We start from the raw sequence: 7,409 nt of genomic DNA on the forward strand, positions 1-7,409 counted from the left end.
GTTGGCGTTAATCACTTAATCCATCAAAGATTCAAAGTGTGTTATACTGTTATTACTAAGCTCAGACTTGATAAGGATAGGAAGTCGCTCTTGGATCGTAACTCGTAAGGCCAAAGGTAGAGCTGCTGCTGATAAAGATAAGGGTACCAAGTTTACTACTGATGATGTTATGCAGAACGTTGATTAATTGATTGGTGGTTCATCGATCCTCTCTTCAGGTTATTATTGTATTGTTTTTAGGGTTTCTTTGTTATGAGTTATGTTTTCGTTTTAGGGTTTCATGAATTTGGGGATTTTGAAAACATGGATTATTATGATGATGATTATGGTAACATTTTGTCTATGAAATTGGATATTTTAGGTTTTAATTTGTTTGTTTATGTTATTATTGAATCTGTGAATGGTGAATGGATGTTTTGAATTTACCCCTTTCGTTTCTTCTTACTCAAGAGGAAAGAATTTTTTAATTTGCAGTATTGGGTGTTACTTTAGTGATTTTGAATTACTGGTGAATGGGCAATTTTTTATGATTCTGAAAATTTGTTATGGATTACTTTATGACACCTGATAGGCTGATACAGATGTTTGTTGGGTTTTCCTTGCAGAGGCAACATGAAAAGTCAAACAGGAAGTAGTGTTGGTGATCATTGTGTTCCTGTAAAGAAGACTAAAGTTACCGTTTCGAAATCCCCGTGTATGACGCTTCCTAAAGCTGCCGTTTCGAAGGCTGCAAAGAAGAGTAAAGTTGTAAACTCAGCAGAGCCGAAAGAAGTAGAAACTGTAGCCAGTGAGTCAAGTGATACTGGTGATTCTGATTCTGATCATATAGAAGCGGCAACAACAGATGTGGTTCCGTCACCTACACGTAAACGCAAAAGAACCTCAAAGTATTGGGCTGAATTTCAAGAGGTATTGATAAAAGGGAAAACACACGGAGAATGCAAGCACTGCAAGAGGAATATTGGTGCAGAGAGCAAAAATGGGACAAGCAGTTTGAGGAAACATCTAAATAGTTGTATGGCGTACAAAGGAGCACAACAGCAAATTAACCAAATGTTCTTGAAAGCTAGTGAAACACAAGATGGGTTAGTAGATGCTTACAACTTTAAGTTTAACCAAGAAGTAACTCGTGATTGTATTGCAAGAATGATTATCTTGCATGAACTCCCTTTCTCATTTGTAGAGTACATTGGTTTTAGAAGGGTGCTGGTGGGCCTCGGGAATGCGTATAAAATTGAAGCGAGATAAAAACGGGTCTACAGTAATACCGCAAGTGCACGGTCGTCAGTTGTAGCTCGTGCAAGTACGGGTCGATCCACAGAGACTGGGTGTGTTTTGTAGTTTCTAGCTATTTTGGGCTCTAAGTTGCTAATGGGCTTTGAGTACCAAAGGGTCTTGAATATCAATGGGCTTTGAATAACTTTGAAGCTTTTGCTTTCACAACAAGAGCAAGATGGGCTTTTATTAACTGTGAAGCAGTTTGGGCTTTTGGTCTTTTGAATTGCACTGGGCCTTGGGCTAACAGTGACTGTGAATTGGGCTCAATGTCTTTTGATGTGAACTGGGCTTGGTAACAGTGAACTGGGCCTTAGCTTTTGGAGTGAACTGAGCCTTGGGCTCAATTGGCTGGGCCTTTAGATTAGCTAGGCTTTAGGTCTTAACCTGAACTGTGGTCTTTAGCTGAGCCAAGCTCAGTTGCAGCAGCAGCAGCAGCAGTGGAAAGCAGCCCAGTTGCAGCAGCAGCAGCAAGGAAAAGAAAGCAGCAGCAGCAGCAGTACTGCACAGCAGGGGAAAGAAAGCAGTGCACAGCAGCAGCACAAGCAATGCACAGCAGCAACACAACAATGCACAGCAGCAGCACAACAACAACAAGTAGTAGCAGCAGCAGAACAAGGAGAGATGGCAGTGCAAGTAGTGGTGGCACTAAGCCAAGGTAACAGTGGTAACGAGGCAATATAGCAAAGGCAGTGCAGTAAATAAATGAAGACAATGAAGAAACTAAACAACAACAATCAGAGAACAGTGCAAGTGAACCAAGGCCTAAGCCAAGGGCAGGGGAGATGGTGAAACTGAAATGGTGACAATGCAAGGCCAAGGCAGTGGCTCTAGGCATACAAATGGAATGGAAAGAGAATTAGCTTGCTATGAGCACTAATTTCTCCCATTGCTCAATCAATACAATGCATCCTAAGCATACAAATGGAATGGAAAGAGAATTAGCTTGCTATGAGCACTAATTTCTCCCATTGCTCAATCAAATCAGTGCTTCAAAGCTCTAACCTAGCATTCCACTTCTTGACAGTGAATTAAACCTAACAGTGAACTAAACATAACATTAAACATTTACAGTGAACTAAACATAACATTAAACATTTACAGTGAACTAACATGACATTAAAATTAAACATAATTAAAACATTGCATGAGATCAAATATCCTAAACATCAGACAAAACAAACAAGATAGATGGCAACAGAACAATACATGAACATTTAAACATTAACAGTGAATTAATATGGCACTAACATGACTCATTACCCTAAACAGTGAATTAAAACAACAACAAAAAGAAATTACAACATAACTAAACACTAAACATCACAGTGATTCAAACATGGAAATTAAACCTAAACAGGATACTAACATAACATTTGCACAAAATCAAAACAATTGAAATTGAAAATTAAAATTAAAACAAACCTAAATTGATACTGGAATTAAATTAACCTAACCCAAATTGGGTGGAAACTTGGCTAGTCCAAGAACAGTTTTCTCTCTACACATCAGTTGCCTTTTATAGTTTTACAAAAAAAAATACAAACCCTAATTCGAAACCCTAAAATTTTGGGGAAAATCAAATTCTCTCACCAATTTTCTGAATTAAGCTCGACCCATGCCCTGTTGATGTTCCCTCTGCTCCTCCTCAGCTCTACAGCTCCCAATTGCGTCTACTGATGCCCTAGCTTTTCTCTTTCTTATCTGTAGCACCTAGGGTTGATGCTAAGAACAAGAAAGGGAAATACTAGGGAGCTGGATGATGGTGAAGCTCGAGGTGGTGATGGAAGAGATGGTGGTGGCGTACATGGTGTTGCAGTTGCAGCTCTGCAACTGTCGGGTGGAGGAGAAGAAGAAAGAAAGAAAATGATTTGGGAAGAAGAGGGTGTTTGGCTTGAGGTCGATGGGTTCGATGGCTAAGGTGTTGAGCGGGTTCATCAAACTTTGATGTCTAGCGAGGAGACGCGTTGGATGTGAAGATGGTTGGTAGATCTAACGGTGGTATGAGAGATGAATCACTTCGACCGTTGGATTGTGAAATACAACAAAGTTAACGGCGAAGATCGAGGTTAGGTGCTGTAGTGTTAAGCGGAAGTATCGAGATTTGATGAGCAGGCAAAGAAGCGACCGTAGGATCTAAATGTGATCTAATCTGAAGGCTTGGAATTTAGTTACTATGGTGTGTGATAGGAGCTTCAGATTTTGATGAGCGATGAAGGAGCGACCATCGGATGATGAGATGGATCCAATCCGACGGCTTAAGATGGAGGCGGTTTTGGTTATAGAAAATGGGTTTGGGTAAGGGTTTTGGGCCTTGGGTATGCCAAGCCCATATCTTCTTTAAGGACAATTCTTCTTCTTCAAGCCCACTTCTAGCCTTTTGGTCTTGTGCACAACATTCTTCGCGGCTTCCTTGTGTAATTTCTCCCGGCTTTTCACTACTTTTCTGCTCTTTTCCGCTCTGCTATTCATCCAAACTTTATTTATTACCTAAAAATGCAAAATTAAGTAAGAAAAATATTTATTCTTGAAAACAATGAAAATACAGAATATGGGATAAAATGTAGAATTACTGCACAAAAGATGAGTTAAATGCCAACAAAAAGGGATAAATATATACAATATTTGGCACTCATCAGGTGCTGACTTCATTACAACCCAATATTAAACTTGTGAAGCGGAACACTACGAAGTCAGACTGCATAAAGATTTATCAAATGGAAAAGAAGCATTTGTACGATATTTTTAGTAAGGTACAGAGTCGCATAAGTATGTGGACTTGTACCACTCAGAATAGAGGTTATATGGCTTTGACATCTCACTATGTTGATGAAGAATGGAAGATTCAGAAGAGAATTTTATCTTTTAACGCTGTGGATGTGCAACACACAGGAGTTAACATTGCAAAGGTACTGATGGAGCAGTTGTACAAGTGGAATATAGATAGGAAGATAGCTTCAATTACGCTGGATAATGCTTCAACTAACAAAGTCGTGGTAAGTGAACTTCTTGCTCAGCTAAAACCAGATAATGGATTACTTTTGGATGGGGAATTATTCCATGTTCGATGTTCTTCTCATGTAGTTGCCATTATTGTTGATCATGGGATGCTGCAAATTAAAGAAGAAATACAGAAAATTAGAAATTCAGTGAAATTTATTAGAGGTTCACCACAAAGACAACAAAAATTTAAAGAAGTTTGCTTGTAAGTCAATGCTCCTGATAAAAAGTTGATTCAAGACGTTGATACAAGGTGGAATTCTACCTATCTGATGCTTGAAACAGCACTTCTATTTCGGGAAGCATTTAACCGGTTCGGGAAGATTGAACCTGATTTTCTTAATGTTGCTAGCTCCAACGAGTGAAGACTGGAATAATGCAAGTAGTCTTTCAATCTGCTTGAAGGTCTTTTATGAAGTCACCATTCTCTTTTCAGGTACGTCATACGTGACAGTTAATCGTTATTTTGATACTGCTTGTTCTTTGTATTTAGAACTTCGTGAGTGGTGTGATTCCGATGATGCATTAATCTCAAAAATGGCAGTGAATATGATGAAAAAGTTTGAAAGATATTGGCAACTTACTAGTAAAACATTTGCAATAGCTTCCATTTTAGATCCTCGGTTTAAAATGAAATGATTGGATTACTATTTCCCATTAATATATCCTGGTAACAGCGAGGAGAAGAAGTTAGAAGTTATGGAAGTCTTGAAAAGATTGTATAATGAATATGCAACAAATTATGCTTCTTCAGCTCATGTATACTCAGCAAACATTTTGACAAATCAAGTGAACATGGAAGATTCAGTTGGTAGTAGTGGTAGTACTTTATCTTCTCAAAGTTCTTTTACTTCTAGAAGGAAAGGTTTGACGGCATTTCTGGAGGAAAGTTCACAACATGACGTTGTTCGCACAGATCTATAGCAATACCTATCAGCTGATGTTCACCCTATTAGAAAAGGAAGTGGTATTGATCTGAATGATTCTAGTTTTGATTTTTTGGGGTGGTGGAAATTTCATGGACCAATGTATCCAATTGTAGCAGTGATAGCTCGTGATATATTAGCAATTCCTGCATCATCGGTGGCTTCTGAATCTGTTTTCAGCACCAGTGGTAGAGTTGTAGATAAATTTCGTTCTTCAATGCTTCCAGAAACAATTGAAGCTCTGATATGCACACAAGATTGGATAAGAAGTGCGCTGAAGAGTAAGTAACATATTCAATTCATGTTTGTTATTATATCAATTTTAGTTAGTGATTCATTTACTATGGTTCTTGTACGTCAACTAACTATTTTATTGTGTTAGATGAGGGATATGGGTTAGGTAGTACTTCACTTCAGACTCTTTTGGAGGCAATGGAGGAGCTCGAGTCAGACGATGATGATGCAACATCGCACATTGTCTAACTGACTGACTATCAATTTAAGGTAAAATAACCAGCTAACCTTGGAATATGCACCCTGTACCCAGGTCTCCAATTAGATGAGATAAAGTAAATAAAGGTAGAAAAACAAAACAAGATAAAGTGCATGAAAAGAGTAGAAACAAGAAACTTGTTACTGTGTATATATGTATATTCATTTTCAATCATCCTCTTACATATTTTGCTACAATGACCCTCTGAATTACTTCAGCATTTCATAGTTTTCTTGTATACGTATGATCAGATAGCCCTAATGAATAATACTAATAAAGAAGATTTATGGAGCAAATTACTAAATCACAGGCAAGGTCTTTGATTGTGATATGGTTGCTTCTGTTTGGTCAATTGGGAATATGATCAACTGTTTTTGTTTCTCTTGCAGGAACAATTGGAAATATGATGGTTGGAACTTCTTTTTGGTATATATATATTATATAGGCATAGCCAAAGAACATGCGAAGTGCGCGAACTACATCCTTCTTTTTTGTATATGTACTTGTGAAGGAAAAACGCATTTATCTTTTGGGGCTTCTACAGTTTATAGAATGATATGTCTGTCAACTTTTGTGGTTATAATACGACAGACTATAGCCATTAAGGCAGGTACTGAATCTACTGATGGAGCAGTTATCGGCTAAAAACATGTCTGCCAACTTTTGTATTTAATATTTATCATATACAATGGCAGATTCTTACTTATAGCTAGGAAAGTAACTTTGATTTTCCTAATCTAAGGATTCTAAGTTCAAGTTTACTCTACTTTTGTATGTATGTTAAAGATGGTCACTTGGGAAGTCATATAACTGATAATCTGATATAAGTTTGTGTTTTTACCCGATGGGTACCCGGACCCGGTAATTACCCGTGACCTTTACCGGGTCCGGTTCTGGGCCAACACATTATGGAACCGGACTCGGAACCGCTAGGACCCGGAACCGACGCTGATATGTCGAGTCCGGTTCTGGGCCATGTACTACCCGGGAGGACCCGGACCCGTTGACAGCCCTAATTTCAACGAAATAAATTATGATGATAAATCAGTGACTATAAGTGGATAATTAGAGGGATAAGAAGTATAATCAAGGAGGATAATGAGAGGGATAAGGAGTATAACTAAGGGTTGTATAAATTTTCTTAATGTTGGAGACTTTATACAGGCTCAGGCTACTTATTTATATTGGTGGAGTATATAATGTAATGTACTAAAAGTTAAATGTACTGGGAGTATAAATTTTGTAAGAAGTAAAAAAAATGTCAACGTAATTAATTAGCATGCTTAAAAAATGTCAAGTTAAATGTACAGCTAGATGTGACTGTCTATGTAACTAGAAATAATTCGTACCGTAACAGCACGACATGAGACAAAACATTTTTTTTGTCCTAATAATTTTAATAATTACTGTCAACTGTGATAAGACTTATTTTGACCCGTATAAACTTGTATCTATGAAAATCTTAGATGTTTGTAATCCAAGTTATTATAAATTCGGTTATACTTGTAGCTGAGCAAAATAACAATTTCTGATAACAATGCTATGAAAAATGTTTCATTTAAAAAGAGGATCCAAAGTTCTTGATCTTTGCAGGTTGAAAGGATATGAATCAAAGTTTTTTTTTTCTTTTTTTTTTTATGAATAATAAAATATAGATGTAGAAATATGAGTTTTATACGGTTGTAACATTAAAAAAATTTTGTTGCCACATTAAT

At 37.3% G+C, this 7,409-nt stretch overlaps 1 long non-coding RNA gene across 1 annotated transcript; it reads left to right on the forward strand.

Moving 5' to 3' along the window:
• Positions 1–5,361: 5,361 nt before the first annotated feature.
• Positions 5,362–6,346, forward strand: LOC113353365. The gene is made up of 3 exons (XR_003361243.1): positions 5,362–5,482; positions 5,584–5,705; positions 6,084–6,346. It is a non-coding gene; the product is annotated as an uncharacterized LOC113353365 (long non-coding RNA).
• Positions 6,347–7,409: the final 1,063 nt, after the last annotated feature.

This window comes from Papaver somniferum, chromosome 2 (assembly GCF_003573695.1).
Source record: "Papaver somniferum cultivar HN1 chromosome 2, ASM357369v1, whole genome shotgun sequence".
NCBI lineage: Eukaryota > Viridiplantae > Streptophyta > Magnoliopsida > Ranunculales > Papaveraceae > Papaver > Papaver somniferum.